The 24,278-nt window shown below is 36.3% G+C and overlaps 2 long non-coding RNA genes across 2 annotated transcripts; one reads left to right on the top strand and one right to left on the bottom strand.

Moving 5' to 3' along the window:
* Positions 1-4,739: 4,739 nt before the first annotated feature.
* On the bottom strand, positions 4,740-7,737 carry LOC125670238 (uncharacterized). The gene is made up of 3 exons (XR_007368138.2): positions 7,033-7,737; positions 6,483-6,630; positions 4,740-4,970 (listed from the first exon to the last, which is right to left on the bottom strand). It is a non-coding gene; the product is annotated as an uncharacterized LOC125670238 (long non-coding RNA).
* A 10,453-nt stretch (positions 7,738-18,190) lies between these two features.
* LOC125670239 (uncharacterized) lies at positions 18,191-20,652 on the top strand. Its single transcript, XR_007368139.2, has 2 exons — positions 18,191-20,106; positions 20,213-20,652. It is a non-coding gene; the product is annotated as an uncharacterized LOC125670239 (long non-coding RNA).
* Positions 20,653-24,278: the final 3,626 nt, after the last annotated feature.

Raw genomic sequence — 24,278 nt, 5'->3', positions numbered from 1 at the left:
GTATTCTGAATTCTCTTCCTTTTGCGTCAGCTTTGTGATGAAATCTTTTCTACAGCTCTCGTCTCTTAAATTTTTCACTGACCTTTGATTATTTTATGACGAATAAGAAACAAGTTCTACAACTTTTTTTTTCGTTGGGTCGGATATTTGCGTTAAGAGGTCATTGATGTGGGAGGAAACCGAAGGAAACTTGGGCGATCACAATACCCTTTCACATGCAACCACTGAGGATCAAACTCGGGTTGCATTAGTCACTACGCTATCCAGACACTCAAATACTACAGAATTTGCGTCCTGTGGGGATCCGGGTTAGAATAGGTCCTCAGTACCCCTTGCTTTTCGTGAAAGGCTACTAAATGGGGCGGTCCTTTGGATGAGACTGAAAAAATCGAAGCCCCGTGTCACAGCAGGTGCGGCACGATAAAGAAGCGCCGAGCAGATATTGTTTAACGTCCCTTTCGAGAATCTTTCACTCATATGGAGACGTCACCGTTGCCAGTGAAGGGCTGCAAAATTTAGGCCTATGCTCGGTGCTTATGACCTTTGAGCAGGGAGTGATCTTTATCGTGCCACACCTGCTGTGACACGGGTCCTTGGTTTTTGCGATCTCATCCGTAGGACCGCCCCATTTAGTCGCCTCTTACGACAAGCAAGGGGAACTGAGGGCCTAATCTAACCCGGATCCCCACGGGACGGGTACAATATGTAAAACTACATGTAATATACAAATATCATCGTATAGTTACGTACACCACGACCTCCTAAGGACTAACTGGTATAAAAGAGGGATATAGGAAAATCCTTTGAAAATCTTCCCAAGAACCATCACCCTAGGGCTTCTTGTCAAATTAGTATGGATTCATCCTAAATGTAATGATGTTTGTTCACACCATGACACCGTGGGTTTGGGAGTGGCGACAGTGTGGATCAAATGTATGGGGAAATTCTTTGAAATTGTTAGCCTCAGGGGTACAATATGCATATAAACTAACCTTTGTAAACAAGATTACCATGTATATCTGTCTATCTTATGTTCTTCCAACCTTAAGTGGCTCTAGACAACAACTTCGTAATGAATATTCATTAGAAGCTCACACTTGACACAAAATATGCTAATGACCAGACGATATTTAATGATCTAGGGGTCAGTCACTAGGGGAAAAAATAGGTAGAACACATATTTGTAATAATGGAGAGAAAATAAAAGCTCATGATTAACACAAAAGGTTGTTTATAAACAGAGAATGTGCCATTACCCTAAGTTAAGGTCATTTGATCAATTGATTGATTGTTGTTATACGTCCCGTCGAGAATTTTTCACTCACTGAGATGACATCAGCTGTAGGTGAAGTACCATGCTTAACGCTCGGGGCCGTAGCAGTGAGGGTTCTTTACCGTGCCAACGCCTGTCGCGACACGGAACCTCCGTTTTTATCTCACCTGAGCCGAAGGCTCAAGTGAGCTTTTCTCATCAAAATTTGTCCATTGCCTGTCGGTGTCGTCGTTGTAAACATTCACATTTTCATGTTCTCCAGAACCACTGGGTCAATTTCAACCAAACTTGGGTGATGGGCTTTCAAGTTTGTTCAAATGAAGGGCCATGTCCCTTTCAAAGGGGAGATAATCACAAAAACAAAATTAGGGTAGGGTCATTTAAAAATCTTCTTCTTAAGAACTACTGTGCCGGAGGAGCTTACATTTACATGAAAGCGTCCTGACTTAGTGCAGATTCTAGTTGTTTTTTTTTCAAATCATGGCCCCAGGTGGTAGGATGGGCCACAATAGGGGATCAAAGTTTTACATACAAATATATAGGGAAAGTCTTCAAAAATCTTCTCAAGAACCACTGAGCCAGAAGAGCTAAGATTACATGAAAGCTTCCTAACATAGTGCAGATTCAAGTTTGTTAAAATCATGACCCCCGGGAGTAAGTTGGGGCCACAATAGGGGATCAAAGTTTTACATACAAATATATAGGGAAAATCTTCTTCTCAAGAACCATTGGGCCAAAGAAGTTGACATTTACATGAAAGCTTTCTGACATAGTGCAAATTCAAGTTTGTAAAATCATGGCCTCCAGGGGTAGGTTGGGGCCACAATAGGGACTAAGGTTTTACAAGCAAATATATATGGAAAGTCTTTAGTTATGGGCCAAGGTGACTCAGGTGAGTGATGTGGCCCATGGGCCTCTTGTTGAGGTTATATCTGAAAAACTCGTGATTCTCACTTCTAAATGCCGAGCGTTTCGCGAAGGAGCAATCACTACCTATTTTAACGTAAAAGGTTTGACGCGGCCATGGCACGAACGGGGCTCGAACTCACAACCTCCTGTTTACGAGCGAACGCTCTACCACGACCAAAGTCAAGGATAGAAAGTATACTCGTGACGATAATTTATCTGGTATGGAAAGATATTAAAAGTTCAACCTTTGCATAAAGTTAGCGCATGAAAAAACAGCATGCGTATGTTCTTACAACAAGGGCACTTGGTCAAGGTCAAACATTAAAAACTTGTATTTTTTATGACACAAATCTTGTAGATGCTTTTTAGATACTCTTATAACCAAACAATGAAGAGTGAACCTGAACAAAGGTTATTGGGTCAAGGTCACTAGTAAAACATATCTGTAGACTACAACTTGTTATTAACATGGATGAGCTCAGTCAAGGTAACTGGTAAACATATATTAACAAGATTTAGTTCAGACGATAACTTTATATATATATTTTTAATTATAAGTCATCCAAGGTATATGTAAAACTTATACGGTACCAATTTTGATGCACCAGATGCGCATTTCGACAAATAATGTCCCTTCAGTGATGCTCAACCGAAAGTTTTGAAATATGATTCATTTTGTATCCTAATTTTGCAATGAAATTCTGATAATTATTCTTTCTTCTAATCTTGTAATTAACCAAATAAATGACGTAATATGTTATGAGATTTATTAACAGTTTTTGTAGTTGATGGAGTTGCATCAGTACGGAATTTTCCTAAATAAAAATCGATCAAAGTGTAAATTGACCCCGATCGGGATAAAAAATATATACCCCAAAACGGAAATATCCTCAACCTGTTTGTTATGTGATATCCAAGAATCAAGTTGTATTTTTGAAAATACATGAGGGTATGAAAGGTGAAGATAACGAACAGTGATCAATTTCTCAACTCTCACAAGGAATACAAACTAGAGAGTTGGGGAAAAACACGGACCCCTGGATATACCAGAGGTGGGATCAGGTGCCTAAGATGGTAAGCATTCCCTTTCGACCGGTCACACCCGCCGTGAGCCCTATATATTGATCAGTTAAACAGAGTAATCTGTAGTCACAGTCGGTGTGCCAAGAACGGCCTAGCAATCGGTATGAAACAGGCCAGACAGCATTAATTTGACCCAAGTACAAGCTGTATTGGCAAACTAGATCATTATAGCGACCATAGAATTTGCGAAATGCTGAATTTAAACAAGACTGATGAAACCCCTGTAACATCAACTTGTTTGTCAGTAGGCTGCCTCGATTAAAAAACTGATCATACGCAGAACAAGCTCTTGCGTATCGAATCAGTTGAGAGATATAAACACCATGTGTAGGTGATAATGGAATATCGCTACATGAATATGGGAAGTTGATGAAGAAGCTGAAACTATCCCGTTTGTTACAAAATTGAGTCGTTAATTAGTCCCCTACCGACGAGGTCGAAGGGGACTTTAGGTTTGTGCTCCGTCCGTCCGTCTGTCCGTTAGTCCAGTTTTCCGCACTTTTTTCTCTGTTCTTGCAGATATTTGTTTTATATTTGGTACATTGCTTTGTCATAACAAGTTACTGATTAAGTTCGAATTTGGTCCCGATCCGTTGATTTTTTACTTACATATGTAGTTATGGCCCTTGGACTTAGAAAAATAGTGTGGATTATCAGTTTTCCAGAATTTTTTTGGTTGTGCTTGCAAATATTCATTTGATATTTGGTACATTACTTTGCCATAACAATTTACTGATCAAGTTTGAATTTGGTCCCGGTCCGTTGAGTTTTTTACTTAGTTATGGCCCTTGGAGTTAGAAAAATAGTGTGAATTATCAGTTTTCCTGACTTTTTTTGTTTGTGCTTGCATATGTTCATTTTATATTTGGTACATTGCTTTGCCATAACAAGTTACAGACCAAATTCGAATTTATTCGCGGTCCGTTGATTTTTCATTAAGTTATGGCCCTTTGACTTAGAAAAATAGCATGAATTGTTAGTTTACATCCAAGTTTCTTATCTCTGTAGATAAGAGTACTAAACTCATTAAAACTTTTGGCATAGTAATACAATATAGCTAAATTATTCATGATCACCTACATGTCACAGTTTATTGACGTGGTTAAAGACCTAATTAAACCTAATTATAAATTTCTCTTTTTTTCCTGGTCTAGTGTCTACTAGAATAGTAGTTGATTTCCAACCATTCCTATCCTGGTTCCCCAATTTTCCCTTTTGCCATAACCTACATAATGAACTTTGAATAATGGTACCGTAATTTTTGTAACCGGTAGGGGACTGTGTATTGCCATGCAATACTCTCAGAATGCTTGTTTGCTGTTCATATTTATTTTCGATAATATCCAAGTACGAAGCATCTTCATCGACCGGAATCTTTATTTTTACTCATGTAGAAGCTTTTTAATAAATATAGAATGAAGCGCATTCATGAGGAAATGGGTATCACTGCAATTTGTAAAGAAATCAAAGCAAACACATTGGAAACGTAAATATTTTCAAATGCATCGCCCCATCTGAAGAAATAATGTACATGTATGATATCTGTACATGGATCGATAAACACACGAAGTTTAAAAGAGTTGAAAAATCTACTATTTGAATTTGACTGAACTGCAAAATGATGTCCGACAGTTCTGTTTGTCATAAACACTCTGACTCGCCACATCCGTACATGTGTACACTATTGACTGCAGTCAAGGCTAATCTGAAATTAAGTTTCGACAACATTATACCTGCGTTCCTTTTATTGATTGCAAATAGTGTAGTGGTTTTAATCTACACACAATTTATAGGGTATTAAGTTGGAGTTATAAATTACTGAAATAAATCCTTAACACAGCTTAGTTTATCATGTTTATAGTGATCGAAAAGGGAAGTGAATATAATCAACCATACGTGAATACATGAACAGCCAATATCGCTGTACTAGGAAGCAATGCGACCCCAACCTATACACTGTGTACATATCTAGAGCTACCTTCGATGTTCTAACGAGAAAGTATGCAACATGTATCACGAAAAAAATGGTCGCATTTACATTTTGACTTTTGCAACTATACCCACTGCATAATGTTAAGAAACAACAACAAGTACTTGTAGTTATGTGGATTTTTACGACATGTATATCTAAATTTACATTTTACTTTATGGATTAATGCACCACAACTGTGGAAAGAGAAAATCAACAAATGCGTGTATTTAGTGCGCAGGTTTGCTTTAAGACTCCCTATCTACTCCTTATGTTTGTCCTTCCTCATGTGAATCAATGTCCCATTTGCTGAGTGAGTATTTTCGTAATTACGCAATTGGGGTTACATATCAGAACGTACACCTGTCATGATTAATAATGAAATGACCTCTACCAAACGAGTTTGAGGTGAAACTCAATATCTTCCATTTCCACAGTAACATGTTCATAGCTATTTTTATATATGACGTAAACACGAAAGCACATGCACACATGTTTGTTAGGAAACGTGCATAAAATAAGGTTTAAGTAACTTTAGACGAGTTTTGAATAGGTGTTTAAATTACGACTGTTTTAAATGTCTTTAAATCTGTTGTGGTAAGGTGTTCAAGGGTGGCAAATATTTATTCTAGAACAAGTAATCTAAATAAGAGTAATGACTCATGAAACCACGAGAAAATGTGCATGCTTAAGAATTTTTTTTATCCTTGGATTTGAAATTGAAGCGATTATAATATAGAGTTTTTGATCTCGATGTCAAATTGCGTTATACTGGCACGAGCGGGCATGAATAGCAACATAACTTTTCGTGACCATAACATGGCAGTGCAGACAAAATAAACAGGCATCACTATGGACCCTATGTTTGTAATGACAAATACACAGTACTAGCTAGGGTCATAATTAATTCTACCCAAACTGATCTTTATTCAAAATGCTCTATGTGGTCGTTTGCAAACGACTTTTAAATGCTATACAACTACAACATTGAGAAAAAAATCGATTGATAGTATTATCGATCCCCATGAATGCGAGTTCATTATTCTGAAATATTGATGACTGATGTAGTTCAGGGCAAACTGATACGATTGCGAAACATACAGTTAGTTAAATCGAATGTGTCCTAATTGTTCCGGAATATTTCAATTTGATAAAAAGGAATTCTCGCGTGAATAACAGATTGTAATGACTACATAATAATTTCCTTTTAATTATTCAGTATTAGGGGGATTAAGATGAAATACTTACGATTTATGCTCCAAACAAAAAGTTGAAATCGTTTCCACCCCATTTGGGATTTTGCAGGCCAGTACGAGTTAATAAGAAACACACTGTCACGCAAACTCCCCAACGAGTGAATGAATGATTTCTCCCAAGTGGTGATTTCTTGATTATCCTGAAGAGAAGAGTATTATCTGCTCACAGTTTCTGTGGATCTGCTTTCTTAGGCTGATATTCTAAGGCTGGGCCATTCTACTATTTCACAATATCCATAAGGATATGTTAACGTAAATTTTAATTTAAAAAGAACAAACATTTGATAGGTTGGCATGAGAGCGTTTTCATGGTCAGAGATTAAATGTCCAGTATCATTATTCAAGTAATTTAAGCGCCAATTTCACCGATGTGTAATGCCGAATACGTGACTCCCACGCTTGGGATTTCACAATTCATAAATAGAAGAACTACCTAGATACTAAAATGTTAAAAGAAAGTTTCTGAATAAAATTGAAATCAACAGCAGAAAATATTATTGCGAATATAAAAAGTCATTGTCTTTAGAGAAGCGTTTTCTTACCTTGGTCAGATTCATGTACCCAAAAGTACAATCGACATGTCCTGTATGTACTATTTCCCGCCTTTGGAGTAGCAGTCATTGATGGATTCCGCGAGTAGGTGTGTCTAAGTGACGTCAGAGATAAGACTTCTTCAGGTCAATATTACTATTGACACGTTTTATGAATGAAATTTAATCATAACGGTCTTCGTTACTCGATTGTGTTTTTTTTTAAAAAAAAAAACGTAATTATCCCGTTCATCAAGACATTTGTAAGAAATGTTTATTAATAGATATTAGTCACGGAAAATCCCTGAACATTCTTTTGAGTTGTGTGTATTCTATTGGTTAACGCATGCTTATCAAACGACGCAGTTTTAAAACTCAATAAATTTAGAAAAATTGGACTGTATTAAAACAATATACTTTTCAACATTCGTGAATACTTTCGACATCCAGTGTCGGATATGGACTATTTTATGTAAACCATAACTAGATTGATTTATCACAATGATCAATATAATCAAAATTCATTTAATAGTTTTCTTGTCTAAAGATTTCAACCAATAGCATATTTTTCAATTAAACCTGACATTCAGAGGAAAAGTGATATACATGATTAATGTATGCTATTCATCACAATTTTTCATCAAAAGTAATTGATCTACCAAGAAAGATATTGAAATCTATAAAACATTACTTCAGAAGTCCTCCACTTCTTCACAGGAGATCATTTTCTGTGTTTAAAACATGAAAGGCATGGTAGATATACATAAACTTTTTGTATAGACTTTGAATTTGTAGGATTAAAATATGATGAAGAAAAATTAACTAAATTAAGGATTCAAATATTTTGTTAAAATTGTGAAATTTAATGTGCAAGAGAGAAGAATGATTGATTGAAACTTTTGTATTCAAAATTTAATGTACAAAACCCAAACAAATATCTTTATTACTATATAGGGCCTACTGTATATCTACATCCTAACAAACCAAATCATATCAAATATTAAAACTCCTATCGTACTGAGGCAGAATCACACCTGTTCCAGGTGATGTTTAGTATATACATGTCCTAAGATGATGTAAATGGCATTTTATAAAATTTATTTAGGTGCTATGATTTTTCTGAACAAAATCAATTTAAGATATGGAAAAGAGTTCTTTTTCCCCTCTCACCCCCCAAGTAAGGGCAAATTGAATACAACCGAATATCGTTAATTTTAAATGTATATGAATTTAATGACTGGATCATTCATTTTATATATCAATCCACCGACAAAGAAACTGAGGAACATATGGCATTGCTATCAAGAAAAGGAAGGTTTATCCAATATAGGGCTGAATGCTGGTTATATAACGGGTTTCCTGTAGCATGCATGTTATGTACCTGTACATACACATTGCCGATCAAAGCATAATATAGTCTTACCTCCTGGTCTTTTTATTCTCTCTTTGTCAAAAGAAAGCATGGTGTCCACATGCAGGAGAAGTTACTGAGCAATTTCCGGCGTTGTTAAAATCGGTTTTCCCCGCGTCCCCATTTTTGATAATTGTATATTTTAATGAAGACCTTTCGACTTGGATTCAGTGAGGAGTTGTTGAATATTCATGAGAGAGACAAGTGGTTGTTTTGTTAAAGTTTTGCTATTTTGACAATAAAGTAGAACACATCTTGCGTAATCTAATGTAACTTGCATTTCATAACTTTATTGGCAACTCCCATGTCATATATAGTTGAATCGGGTCACATGGTATCAGAATCTTTTTTAAACACAGAGTCCCCATTTGAGTAACGTTATTTATTCTAAAATAAAAAATATCAATACTAAATAATAAATGTAATAATAAATGTTGTTATATACCGAATGTATTACATGCAACATCATGATCCGGGTCTGTTAAAAATTTCGCCGTGCACGTGCAGCCGCGTGGTTACCCGTATGTTCTACATGGTGACGCTACATATCTCTCTATTTGTAACCTACCCGATACTGTGAATGACCGGCTGATCACGCTGAGAATTCTGTAAAATGTTTTTTTCAGCTTCATTTTCATTGTTGTCCGCATCTTACGCTCCATACAATCATATGTTGTATTCAACGTTAAATTCTTTTAGATCAGCAAACCTAATCAAAACTACAATGAAAAGCAAGTATTTTTGTTCATGTAATTGTATGAATACTTCATTAGAAAGTTTGTTCATCCTACGGTATGCGCTTCTACATGTAATTTGAAGAATGTGTACACATGTACGTAGGTGTCTAAAAATAGCCTTAGGTACATTTTTTTACTATCCAACTTCTCTTATCCATGAAGTATGCCGCAAGTCAGCATTCGTGAAAACAGCATTCCTCTTGCTTTTCCTACACAAAAACCGCAAAATGTACATGTACAGAACAAAGTTTAGATGAATATCAGGAGGAAATAAAAAAAAAATGGAGAAATTATATTAAAAAACAAAAATGTGTCGCAAAATTGGTAGAACCTTCTTATTTTATGCAATATATATTTCATCCAAAAATATTTTTTGTTTGAAAAATCAGAATTCATTTTTGCTCTAATTATGAATCTAAAGCATTTATTACAGAGGATCTGGCATAAATTTTATCCCTGATTTTTAAAACTTTGACCAATAACTGCAGAAATATGACTACTGAAACGTTAGCACTCCCATTTCCTTATATGATACTGTGATGTTCTTACAGTCATATAATATATATATATATATATATATATATATATATATATATATATATAGGTTTTCAAGAAAAACTTGAGACGCTCAGACCTCTAACTGCTGATATTTGTGCTGATATTAGTGTAAAACTTACTATAGATTGAACGGGTATAGTTTTACGAAAATAATTTAGAAAAGTGAAAAGTGATTGATTTAAATGAATTATATAGAACTGTGTTGCACTTTAGAAAGATCCTCCTGTGTAACAGCTGTACATAACTACATGTATATGCTAAAGTATCAGTGACTGTTTGAAAACAACATATACAGTGTATGAACATTGAGGTTCCAGAACCAGTGGGAGGTAGTAACCATTTTTTATTATTATCAAACTCCAGTTTATTAAATTTTTTTTTTTTTAAATTCTCAACAGATACGGGGCTTGCCGAGTGTTTTTTTTTTTTTAAATTAAATAAAAATAATAAAGGAACGCAAATTTGAGCACGTTATGGAATCTGTTTCTCCCATTTTATTATTTCAGTGTTTTGTTTTGTTTTTTAACGTCTTTCTTTCTGCTGATACTCTGTTGAAATATACATTCACATGCAGTAGACACAAGTTCTGTCGTTGATCTGTCGAAATAAAATACACTAGGGGAAAGTTCGAAGATTGTATGCTGTTTGTATGTTGATTGGTATTGCAGAAAAACTCTCAAAGTGTAGAAAAATGTAATTAAAGTAGGTAATATTGTTTTAGATACTGTTAAAACTGCCAAACTTCTTGGTGTACAAATAGATGAATGTCTTACTTGGTCTGTGACATTGAATTTTTATGCAAGAAACTTTGACAGAAAATAAGTATTTTATGTGGTCTGCAAAATGTGATGTCAAATGCAGCATTTTTGAAAATTTATAACACAGTTATCTATCCTCATTTTAATTTATCGTTGCACAATTTGGTGTTCAGTAAAAAAAAAAAAATTATTTAAGGTGCAGAAAAGGGCCGCCAGAATTATTATGAATGTGAAATTAACTCCCACTGTTCATATTTTTAGTATTCTGAAATGAATGCTTTTCATAATCATTTTATATATATAGAAAGCTTAGGTTCTACAAAAAAAATATGACACCAGAATATATGAATGTTTTTAGTTTTGTCAGCCAAATTAGTACTAGAGCAACAGGAAATAGCGATAGTGGCATTTTATATTTACCAACTGAACATTATAAATGTCTTTAAAGGCATCATCCATGATTTTCTGGAATCAGCTGCTCGAATTTGTCAGAACCTGTAGTTCTCAGGACTGCGTGTTTTTAATCAGCACATTTGCAACTTTCTATTCTCTTATTGATATGTCTGTGAATATGTTTTATACACTATTTTGACATGAAGTCATTAACAGATACGAGTGTACCAGTCGGAAACACGACAATCTATGAACAAAATCTGTAATGTTATATTGCATGTAAATGAGACACGTAACACTTACTGCTCAAACAGTATAGCATCGTGGTGAATGGAAATCAACATTATTAAACTCTTGTTGTTAGTTGTTTTTTTTTACTACAATAATGTATAAAAATAAACTCACCAGCATGATGTGAAATCCATGTTGAGTGATCCTTTCTGTAAAACAAGATTTTAAAGATTTCGAAATACATGGGATAGGCTACCTATTCTGTTGTCATACCATACAAAACTGGAATTTGGATGTTAGATAATTCATACTTCTATGATTTAGGCTTGCTTTGGCATTTGATAGCTTATTTCTTTTGGAAGCACGTGTTAGACATTGTCAATTTGTATTCGATTTCTTAATACAAAAAATTGACGACAAACCCAAACGCACTTTTGAATGATTCATAAATGGGACGGTTTAATTTTATCATCTAGAAAGGTGATGCAACTGATTAAATTCTGAGATTTATTGGCGCACAATTGAAATTATCTTCCGACCAATTCCTCCATCTTACCATTGAATTACTAATTTTTTTTCTAACTTTAGTAAATTAGCACCCATTCCGAAAGTTTTATACATGTATGATTTTTTGAAGTAGTAGTTGACCGTTGGAAGCGAGTTTAGTATAGTTTTATACCTACCTGGTATAAATCTTCATTTGTGTCTCTCTGGTCAGCTCACTAACATATATCAACAAGTATTGGTTCAGTGATATTATTTGTATACAGTTTTAGTCTTCCGGGAAAACATTTTCTTAATGAAGAAATGCTTTCAGGTAATAATATATCAATAAATACATGCAAATAAATGAACAAATTGATATCATTAGATAAACAAATGCCTACAGTAAGTGGGGGAAATCTGCAAGGTCTCCGCATGAATAATAGAAACCATGCACTGCAATTCTTTTACCCATAATTTAACAAAAAACACTTCATCATGAGTCTACAAATTACTATGTGTGAATTTGAAAGATTTACAAATACTATTAAGCAGCATTCCATATAAGTCTTGCAATTAAAGAAAATGTGTTTAATATCACTACATTTTTAGCTCATTGAGCTGAAGCCAAGATGATCTTTTTTGACCAAAGTTTGTCCGCCTATATTTTCAACTTTTTCTTAAGATCCACACAACCAAATTCAACCAAACTTGGCACAAAACATCCTTGGGTGAAGGGGATTTACGTTAAATCAAGTGAAGAAACTTCCAAGTGAAGACAATTAAGAAGTTGTGAAAATAGGATGGAGAATTAAAACAAAATATTCTTAAGAAGCAGTGGATCAGAAAAGTCATACTATATAATCATAAATGTACTAACCATAAATGTACTTACAGATTTATTTACAAATGTTGTTTATATGTTTTAAAAATTTGGAGGAACTCTTTTTCATGAAAGATGCACTTTCAATTTACAATGCTCAAAAGGAACGTTCTGTGACCATAACATGTTAAACAATAAACATCTACCGAACAAACATCTTTATGCTGCCAAATAGCAGGATGTGATATCATTCCTACACATGTATGCTACTGACTAGTAAACTGGGATGGGTCTTAGTAAACATTTCAAATATGCCGGGATCCTGTTTTAACAATTCCATATGGCCTTGTGTCATAAAAAGGAGCCACATCACTTAACTTGGGTGACAAGGAATAATTTCGAATTAACCCTTCGTAGCATCATAGGGCCTTAGAGGCCCGATAAGCTGGAGAACCTCTCTTATTTAGCTATTTTGAATATTTATGACGTGCCGCTCTACATATTCTCCTAAAAATACACCAAAAAAGCAGGTGATAAAAATACACCAAATAAGCAGGTGATAATGTTGTTTTGTCAAAATAATATGTACAATCGGAAATATACATACTCAATTCTGAACACCCTCTGATTGCAATGTCTGACCTCCAAGGCACGAACGTTTTTCATTCAATAGTTTTAAAAAGTAATAGATAATTTCTTTTATATATATTCATACAGTTTATATAAGAATACACAGAAACATTTTTATAGGTATTCAAGACGACTGTTAATGAGAATGAAGATATTTCAGAGCTTGATATCGTAACAAGCAAATCTGAACCAGATTTTATTACAAACATAAATTTTCACTGAATAAGATAAATGCTTTCTTGAAAACGAAGCCACAAAAAAGTTTTCATCTCTCTATTCTATGCGCTCGACATCAACTCCGATTGGCAAATGAAAACGGTTAATTTGACTGAAACTGACAATGCTTTACAAAATGCATTGTACGTATTTTGTTTTCATTTGTGCTTAACAGAAACTTAATGGTGAAGTTAACATAATAAAGATTTTAGTATTTTCCAAAGGGCCTCAGTGACCAATAAGAATATTATTGAAAATGTAAATTAATTCAAATAACTGGGTATGCTATTCTTCCAGACTAGACTTCGCTTGTTAGGGAAAAATACCATTGATCAAGTACATGAAAAGGTTAAGATAACGAACAGCGATCAATCTCATAAATCCTATAAGGTATACAAAATTAAGAGTTGGGCAAACACGGACCACTTGATATACCAGAGGTGGGATCAGGTGCCTAGGGGGAGTAAATGTCCCCTGTCGACCGGTCACACCCACCGCGATCCCTATATATTGACCAGGTAAATGGAGTAATCTTTAGTCAAAATCAGTCTGTAAAGAACGGTCTAACAATGGGTATGAAATAAGTAAGACAGCATTTGATCCAATTACAGGGTGTATTGTCAAACTGGATCATTATAACGACCATAGAATTTGCGAAATGCTGACTTTAAACGAGAATGTTGAAACTTCTATAACATCAACTTGTTTGTCAGTAACCTGCTTCCATTTAAAAACTGATCCTACATATAACAAACTCTTGCATATATCGAACCAGCTGAGAGACATTAACACCATATGTAGGTGACAATGGAGAAGCTGATGTCATCCCGTTTTTCATAAAGTTAAGTTGTAAGTTTGCCATTAACATCTATGTTCAATAAAACATCTAAGTACGAAGCAGATGTGATTTTTTTTTTATTATTGAAAACTCCGGATTAAGTAGGGGAAGAATGGTGAAAAATGGCGATATTTTTTACACGATGGAGGGGTCCAGATTCTCAGAAACTGATCTGAACAGTGTTAACATATTTTTATCGCTATAATTACTTAAGAAATTTCATATACGGTCTCTGAGGAGTGAAAAGGAATTGAGGAAATCCGGTCAGTCAAATTTCAAAGTGACTCGTTCCTTCGGCGCAATACATGTCATAAAAAATGTCCATTGTCACCTTAGCATATTTGAATTAACAATAATTATGATATAATAATAAAATTTATATAACAATATACGTATCTACATGAACTCCTGAGTGGCCATGCACGTATTGGTTATGCAAGGTCTTGAATAAACTTTGTATTAACACTACAGGAGTATTCATTAGCCATATAGTTATTTTAAAGAATATATTTTCCTAAATAACATGATTATATTTTCCAATGCAAAAGTTCGGCGTTTTTGTGAATCTAACTTTACCCAGGTTTATGGTTTTAAAAAGTTAACCCTGTATACTGTTTGCAAACTAAGTTGACAAAAGTTTTCGATTGGGGCCCTTTTGAGAAAGATAAAAAACCAAGAAACATTCGTTGGAAAAATCAAACCCCTTGTATGGCATCGCCCTTACCCACAGATGTATAAATTAAACAAGAGTATGCTTACACTCCTAGGCACCTGATTCCATCTCTGCTATGTACAGGGATCTGTGTTTGACCTTGTATCATTTTCGCATTCTTTATAGGAGTTATGAGATTGATCACTTTTCGTTGTCTTCATACACATCATGCTGATGTCTGTATATTCCTTCTGTTTGTATGACATGGCGGTTTTATTTTTAAATATGTAGCTCACTTCAGATGGAATGTCATGTGAGTTTTTCTAATCAAACTTTGTCCGCCTGTCTATAAAATTATTACATTTTCTACTTCTTCTCCAGAACATCAATGTTAATTTCAACCAACCTTGATGAAAATCATTCTTAGTTAAAAAAAAAAAAAAAAAAAAAAAAGGGGGGGGGGAAAAGATGGAAGTTTTTTCAAATAAAGGACCAAGCGGAGATGATTAATAAATAGTAATAATAGGGCCTTCTCTTTAAAATAAATCTTCCTTTCAAGATCCACAGTACTAGAAGATATATAGTTTGCATATGACAACAACTAAGATACAATGTCACACTAGGCTTCAACATGATAAATAACCCTCACTCCTATACCCATGAGTCCCTTGCTTATCTATGACACTCCTATACCCATGAGTCCCTTGCTTATCTATGACACTCCTATACCCATGCTTATCTATGACACTCCATGCTTATCTATGACACTCCTATACCCATGCTTATCTATGACACTCCTATACCCATGCTTATCTATGACACTCCTATACCCATGCTTATCTATGACACTCCTATACTCATGAGTCCCTTGCTTACCCATGGCACTCCTATACCCATGAGTCCCATGATTATCTATGACACTCCTATACTCACGAGTCCCTTGCTTATCTATGACACTCCTATACCCATGCTTATCTGTGACACTCCTACACCCATGCTTATCTATAATACTCCTATATCCATGAGTCCCTTGCTTATCTATGACACTCCTATATCCATTAGTCCCTTGTTTATCAATGACACTCCTACACCCATAAGTCCCTTGCTTATCTATGACACTCCTATACCCATGCTTATCTATGACACTCCTATATCCATGCTTATCTATGACACTCCTATACCCATGAGTCCCTTGCTTATCTATGACACTCCTATACCCATGCTTATCTATGACACTCCTATACCCATGCTTATCTATGACACTCTTATATACACGAGTCCCTTGCTTATCTATGACACTCCTATACCCATGAGTCCCTTGCTTATCTATGACACTCCTATATCCACGAGTCCCTTGCTTATCTATGACACTCCTATACCCATGAGTCCCATGCTTATCTATGACACTCCTATACCCATGCTTATCTATGACACTCCTACACCCATGCTTATCTATGACACTCCTATATCCATGAGTCCCATGCTTAGGTCAAAATCTACGACACTTTATCGAAAGCTGGTGAAGTCTCTATATTCAGAAAATAAAAATAACCCAAAACAACACACAAACCAACAAAACAAACACAAACCAACACACAAACCAACAAAACAACACACAAACCAACAAAACAACACACAAACCAACAAAACAAACATAAACCCCGATATAATGACGTTAGGTTTGGATTCTCAAAAATTCCACAAGACTTAGTAAAGAAATCACAAAAGTTTTCCAAAATCAACACCATCAAAATGTACGCCTTTTCGACACTTTACACCACCTCATAATACACTAAAGATTACCTAGGCTTTTGACAGCATAGACAACTGCTTCTTTAATACAAATGGAACTCGGAAATATTCATATCTTGTAATTATAGTCATCAAAATTTTACTTTGTTAAACATAACTTTGATTCTACTCACAAGTAATCTAAAGTTGATGCTAAAAAGATGCAGGAGTTACTCATTAACAATATCTACATAGTCTTTGGTGATCAGGTCTTCCAACAGAAGTTACTCATTAACAATATCTACGTAGTGTTCTCAAACAGTATGTTGGAAATTCATAGGCACGGATTGTGCTCCTTTATTAGCTGATATATATTTACGTCACCTGATTCACTCAGATGGCCTATTGCTAATGATCTGCATCCTTTCGGGGGAAAATTCACTCATAATGAAACGTCACGTGAAGTACCAGTTAACAAATGAACAATTCTAACGTCTTCTTGATATCTTCTATTCTAATTCTTTTCCAATTTGATACTTGTATGAAGCATCTTTGGGATAAGGAGGACATAAATTGTAAATTTCAAGACTCCTGCAATCCCGGATCCTTAGAGGCGGAGCAAAAACTGCAAAAAATTACCATTTTTCAAAAACTTCTCTACAATTGAACATCTGTAGGAAAACCTAAATGCATGGTCCTGTAGAGCAGTCTTTTAAAATTGTAAATTTCATGATCCACGGGGGTAGAGGTTCTAACTCCAGGGCAAACCAAACTTGACATATACATTATTTATCTGTTGCTTGGTTGTATATTGTTTAACGTCCCCTCGAGAACTTTTCACTGATATGGAGATGTCACCATTGCAGATGAAAGTCCTATGCTCGGCGTTTAAGGTCTTTAAGGAGGGAGGGATGTTTATCGTGCCACACCTGCTGTAACACGGGGCCTCGGTGTTTGCGGTCTCATATGAAGGACGTAAAACATTTGAATAACATATTTTCAATTCTGTTGATTTTGAACTGAAACTAAATAGATATTTAAAAGGAGCAGCACTTTACCAGAATTGCAATTTTCAAGATCCCAGGAGTTCAAAGGTAAGACCAAAATTATCATAGTGATTATTGTCTTCATCATTTGAAAGAGTTTTATAGCAGAAAGGAGTGTGCCAAATAGTGAATTCCATAAGTCCTGGGTTCTGAATCAAGGGTGGGTACTAGTCATATAGTGTTAATATAACGTATGTTATGTAAAGCATTTCATCAGTATGGACACTATGTGTTTTAAGAACATATCCCTTGGGGCTAGTGATACTTTTAGCTAATACTCAGGTGACAGATAAGGCCTGTGGCCCTCTTATTTTATTCTTTTAAAGCAGAATTTCTTTAAAAGGTTCTTCATGACAAGAAATTTTTTTTGCTGTGGCCTTTTACTCCACATTTAGATGCATCGATATTTTACCTAATAACAATACTGAATTTTCATTCATATGTCGATTCGATATATCCCCGTGAACTTGAAATAAAATACACTAGAGTCTTCCATATCTGCCTGCTTTATACCTGGATATTTTATTAAACATGGACGTCAATGGCAAACTAACAACTCCGCTTTCTGACAAACGAGATGACTTCAGCATCTTATATACCATCTTCCAATATTTATGTAGGATATGCCATTATTACCTGCATGAAAGGTGGAGATAACGAACAGTGATCAATCTCATAACTCCTATAAGGAATACAAAATTAAGAGTTGGGCAAACACGGACCCCTGGACATACCAGAGGTGGGATCAGGTGCCTAGGAGGAGTAAATGTCCCCTGTCGAGAGGTCACATCCGCCGTGAGCCCTTTATCTTGATCAGGTAAATGGAGTTATCCAAGAACGGTGATTGATGTTTTTCGCCACACTCAAAATTTTTTCAGTTATCTGGTGGCGCCCAGTTTTTATTGGTGGAAGAGAGAACCCAGATACAATGTACCTGGGAAGAGACCACCGACCTTCCGAAAGTAAACTGGGAAACTTTCTCACTTACCGGCGCGACGTCAGACAGCATTTGACCCAATGATAGGTTGTATTGGCCAACTAGATAGTTTTAACGACCATAGAATTCGCGAAATACTGACTTTAAACGCTATTGTTGAAACCTCTGTAACATCAGCCTGTTTGTCAGTAGCCTGCCTCGATTTAAAAACTCATCATATGCATATCGAATTAGTTGAGATATATAGACACACCATATGCAGGTGAAAATGGAATATTGCTATATAAATATGGGAAGTTGACGATGGAACTGAAGCTGAAATCACCCCGTTTGTCATAAAGTTGAGTTGTTACTTTGCCGTTAATATCCACTTTCAATAAAATATCTAAGTATGAATCAGAAGTGGACGACTCTGTGGTGTCTTTTATTTCGAGTTCACAGGGATATACTTAATCGACATTTGAATGAAAATTATTATTGTTAATGGATGAAACGTCGTCGATATATCTAGATGTAGCAGTGTAGGTCACAGCAAGATATTTTTTCTTCTCACATAGAATTTTTTTTAATAAATTCTGCTTCATAAGAATATAAAAACAGGTCACAAAGGAGCACAATTCGTGCCCATGGGAATTCCAACAGACTGTTGGAAGATCTGATCACCAAGGATTACGAAGATGTTGTCGATGAGGAACTCCAGCATATTTTTTTTTATTTCCACTTCGGAGTACATGTACTTGTGCGTGGAATCAGAGTAGTGTTGAACAAAGTAAGTTTTTGGGTGACTGATCACTAGATATGAATATTTCCGTTTTCCATCTTTGTTGAAGAAGCAACTCTCTATGATGTCAAAAAGTCTAGTGTTTACGCATCTGAACTGATTCGATAAGCGAAATCATATTCTGCGTATGATCAAGTTTTGAACCGAGGCAGGCTACTGACAAATACGTGACGTTACAAGAGTGTCAACAGTCTTGTTTAAAGTCGGCATTTGGAAATGCAACCTGTCATTAGTTCGAATGCTGTCTGACATGTTTCATATCAATTGATAGGCCGTTCTTTACATATTAATTTTGATGACGGATTACTCTTTTTACCTATAAAGATATAGTGCTCCATTCAGATGTGACCAGGCAATAGGGGATACTTACTCCTCCTAGGCACTTGATCCCACCTCTGGTGTTTCCAGGATTCCGTGTTTGCCGTACTCTCGGTTTTGCGCTCTTTATAGGATTTATGAGATTGATTACTTTCGTTGTCTTCAATTTTTCATGAAATTCGATTTAAACCTTCTTAAGAATCACATGGGTAGTTTGTCAGATCGAAATATGTAAGCATCTTCCTGTAGTGTAGATTAAATTTGTTCACAATATGACCCAGGGGCAGGGCGGAGTCATGGTAGGGGATCAAAGTTACACACAGGAATGCAAGAGAAAATTCTTTTAAAAATCTTCGTCTGAGTATCATAATGATACTGATATATCGTAGTGTACATTGGAGTTCACACCACAACTCCTGTATTATTGGCGGGGACACAACAGTTTTAAAGATTTTTCATAGGATTATATCTGAAAATTATCTCAAGAAGCACACAGGTAACAACAGTCAAATATGCAGGAAGTGAAGTCGGAGATGAATAAAGGTAAATATGTGCATTTTGTAATTTTGAGTTTTCAATGTAGCGAGACCGATACTTCACACTTATCAGGCTCAAATAGGTTTTAAAATACGTTATTACAAAACTTCAGAAAGTCCGGATAAAGATGGTGTCAAATAAAGAAAAGGAAAGGATGGAGGACACAGTTACGGATGTTCAGTGTTGAAGCATGGGTGTGAACCTATTGTGTTTTTTAATTAGCAGAACACAGAGACAAAAAAGGGGAGAACTGCACTTCAGCTATCAATCATATTTGTGAAACAACGCGGACTTTCGTGTTTTGGAGGAAGTATTTTGAGAGGGCACATAGAATGAGAATCAAGGAACAAGACATTGAGCGGGCATACAGAATGGAATGAGGAACAAGAAAACTCCCATTGAAAAAGATCACCACTATATACATGTATATAAAGCAATTTCAAACGCCTCTTGTGGACCCACCCGTGGGTTATACATGTTTTTCCAACATACTGCAGAAGTGCTTCTTAAATCATAACCTTGTGGTTCTTAAAAATAATATTTCTAAAACTGTACTTTAGTCGTTTTGAGACGATTTTAGTAGAAGTTTCTTATATATTACCATGCAAAAACTTTAAACTCCTAATGTTTTCTTGCCCTGGGATCATGGTTTGAAGAAACTTGAATGCTCATGATATAGTTAGGAAACTTTCTACTGAGGTGCATATAGCTGGGATGAATTCTGTAGTGCATATTTGTACAGGTGTCTGACTCCCTCCGATGAGACATACAACACCGAGTATACCCCCAACATGCGGGGTGTAGCCTGTGTTGTGACCGGGGTGTAGCCTGTGTTGTGACCGGGGTGTAGCCTGTGTTGTGACCGGGGTGTAGCCTGTGTTGTGACTGGGGTGTAGACTGTGTTATGACCGGGGTGTAGCCTGTGTTATGACCGGGGTGTAGCCTGTGTTGTGACCGGGGTGTAGCCTGTGTTGTGACCGGGGTGTAGGCTATGTTGTGACCGGGGTGTAGGCTATGTTGTGACCGGGGTGTAGCCTGTGTTGTGACCGGGGTGTAGGCTATGTTGTGACCGGGGTGTAGGCTATGTTGTGACCGGGGTGTAGCCTGTGTTGTGACCGGGGTGTAGGCTATGTTGTGACCGGGGTGTAGGCTATGTTGTGACCGGGGTGTAGGCTATGTTGTGACCGGGGTGTAGCCTGTGTTGTGACCGGGGTGTAGCCTGTGTTGTGACCGGGGTGTAGCCTGTGTTGTGACTGGGGTGTAGCCTGTGTTATGACCGGGGTGTAGCCTGTGTTATGACCGGGGTGTAGCCTGTGTTGTGACCGGGGTGTAGCCTGTGTTGTGACCGGGGTGTAGGCTATGTTGTGACCGGGGTGTAGGCTATGTTGTGACCGGGGTGTAGCCTGTGTTGTGACCGGGGTGTAGGCTATGTTGTGACCGGGGTGTAGGCTATGTTGTGACCGGGGTGTAGCCTGTGTTGTGACCGGGGTGTAGGCTATGTTGTGACCGGGGTGTAGGCTATGTTGTGACCGGGGTGTAGGCTATGTTGTGACCGGGGTGTAGCCTGTGTTGTGACCGGGGTGTAGCCTGTGTTGTGACCGGGGTGTAGGCTATGTTGTGACCGGGGTGTAGGCTATGTTGTGACCGGAGTGTAGGCTATGTTGTGACCGGGGTGTAGCCTGTGTTGTGACCAGGGTGTAGGCTAACGAAGAAGCAATATAGATGGTCGAGGTTCGTTTTGGCATAATATCTCAATTTATGGATATATTTCGCTGGAAAGTATATGGTTACGGAAGAAAGTATTAATTCAGGAATATATGAAAACAAATATATCCACTGTACACTTTCTAGTTTTATCAAACACCTCAACACAATTCCGACGGTCGGGGCAGGTTTGGCACTACCGCGTGTCTATGATCAAATATCAGGACAACGCTTTGTTTTATCGTCACCTTTAGATGGCCAATAATGACGCGTTATCTACTTAAGTTTATGCATGTACTGTCAGTAAATAAAACCAATTCAAAGATATCGACAAAAAATAATGTTTTGCTGGGAATGTACGCTACCAGATTTCATTTACAGATAATGAGTGCGGAATATGCAATTTTTAAATAGATTGTAGTAGTACTTCTATTTGTTGTTTTATATAAGAGTACATGCATCAGTACTAGCCTAGTTTATTGAATGAAACGACTCACGTTACATACATGTATACAAGTTACATACATGTATACAAGGTGTACAAGATGCGAAAGAATAATCTACACCAATCCATGTGACTTCTCCAATTTCATCAATGTCACCAATCATTTTGGTTAAAACAAGTGACGTGATAATTATGATCTTCTGTCATCTATGCATTGCAATTTTTTACTGCCAATTCCTGCGACCATGATCTGCAAGACCATAATTCAAAATCATAACTTCCAGTAATGAAAACAAGTTCCGCAGGGCCGTAAATTAACCTTCAATTTGGAGGAGGCAGGAAATTAGGATTCTAGGGCCTTCTAAGATGTTACTTGACTAACTCATTCTAAAAGAAAGATTTGGAATGCTTTTTAAGGGAGGTATCATGTTCTTAGTTATTGGAAACAACATAAATTCTAATGAACTTTAAATTTTAATTTTTTTTGGCTCAAAAGTTGGAGGAGGCAGCTGCCTCCTCCGCCTCCATGTAATTTACGGCCCTGTTCCATCACCTCTTATTGAAAACCTCATTAAAAGAACTGCAAGTTTGACGAATGAAATAGGATGCCCATAACACCTTGCGCATACAGACCAATCTTGTAGAACTTAATAGCCATTGTGTAAATCAAAACATGAAATGAAATAATAAAATTTGAGGACACTTGCATATTAATTTAACATAGTGTACCACTGTGGTTCTATGGAAGATTTTAAAAAGTTTCTTTATATATTCCTATGTACATGTGAACTGTTTTCACAAATTGTAATCTTGTTCTTGGGAACATTCATGAAGATCTTTTTATATAAAACCCTAATTAATATTTGGACCCGTTGTTGACCCTAGGTGTCCTTGTATGTCCGTACATCTTTGTAATCTGTAATACAACGTATGAATTTCCCCGTTTCAGATCCTGTAGATCTTTGAAGATATTTCAAATCACAACACCCTATTTTAACTAATTCGTAGTTGCAACATATCTCTCCTTGGGGTGGGGTGGGGTAGTCATTTTTACAGAATGGAATGGATTTGATAATTTAAGACCTTCCGAGTGACAAGTCACAAGCACCTTTTGCCCTAAGGGACTGCACCCCCCCCCCCTTCATGAATTAAGTTTGCTTTATGTCTACGTTATACCTTTCCAATGATGCCACGTGATCACTTTTCTAAATTTTTTAAATTAGTAAATTCAGTGTCCTGTGGTCATTATTTGCGAGTCCTGCTTTTGAAGAACTTTCCATGAGATATTACATAATATTATTTCTACTTATTAGAATAGATTAAGATGATTTACGGGATTTTCTGCCAATGTCCCTACCCAGAGGCCATGGTTTTCACAATATTCGTGCAGGCCTCTTTGCTCCTTAAAATTTTGCACGCATTTTATCTTCTAGATGTTCGGTGGTAAAGATAGAATGTATTTCAGTATGCAATCCACATAGCCAAACCCTGGCAGCTAGCCACTGATAATGAGCCATGAAATTCAGTTTGTTAGGTGCCATTATGATCAGTATAACTGCTTATCATTTGTCAGCTTAAATTTTCCTATCTTTCAGTTTTAAAGATTTAGTACATCATGACGTATTTAGTCGTGATTTATGGGCCGAGTCCACGACCCAGAGTCCCTGAATTTCGCAATTTTCGGATAAAATAATTATAATCAGGGGGTCTGGGTATATTTTTTAATTACGCTGACGAGAATGTTTCATTCTGGAAATAGTTATACCTCAACAATTATATTGTATTTGTACAGAACAAGCTCTATAAGGTATATGATCACAATAAGATTTGATTATTTTTTCATTTTTTCTATATTGTCAACATAAAATCGAATATCTAGGAACCAAGATTTTCAAAGAAATTAAAAAACCACATATTGACACACACCAACGGACACCAAAAGAAGCAAGAATAACATGCACTGCCACGGCACATGATGCACCAGTCAGATGTTTATTCATTATAAACAGATTAAAAGAGCAGGACAGTC

This window comes from Ostrea edulis, chromosome 4 (genome assembly GCF_947568905.1).
Source record: "Ostrea edulis chromosome 4, xbOstEdul1.1, whole genome shotgun sequence".
Lineage (NCBI taxonomy): Eukaryota > Metazoa > Mollusca > Bivalvia > Ostreida > Ostreidae > Ostrea > Ostrea edulis.
This window is presented reverse-complemented; position numbering and strand designations above follow the sequence as displayed.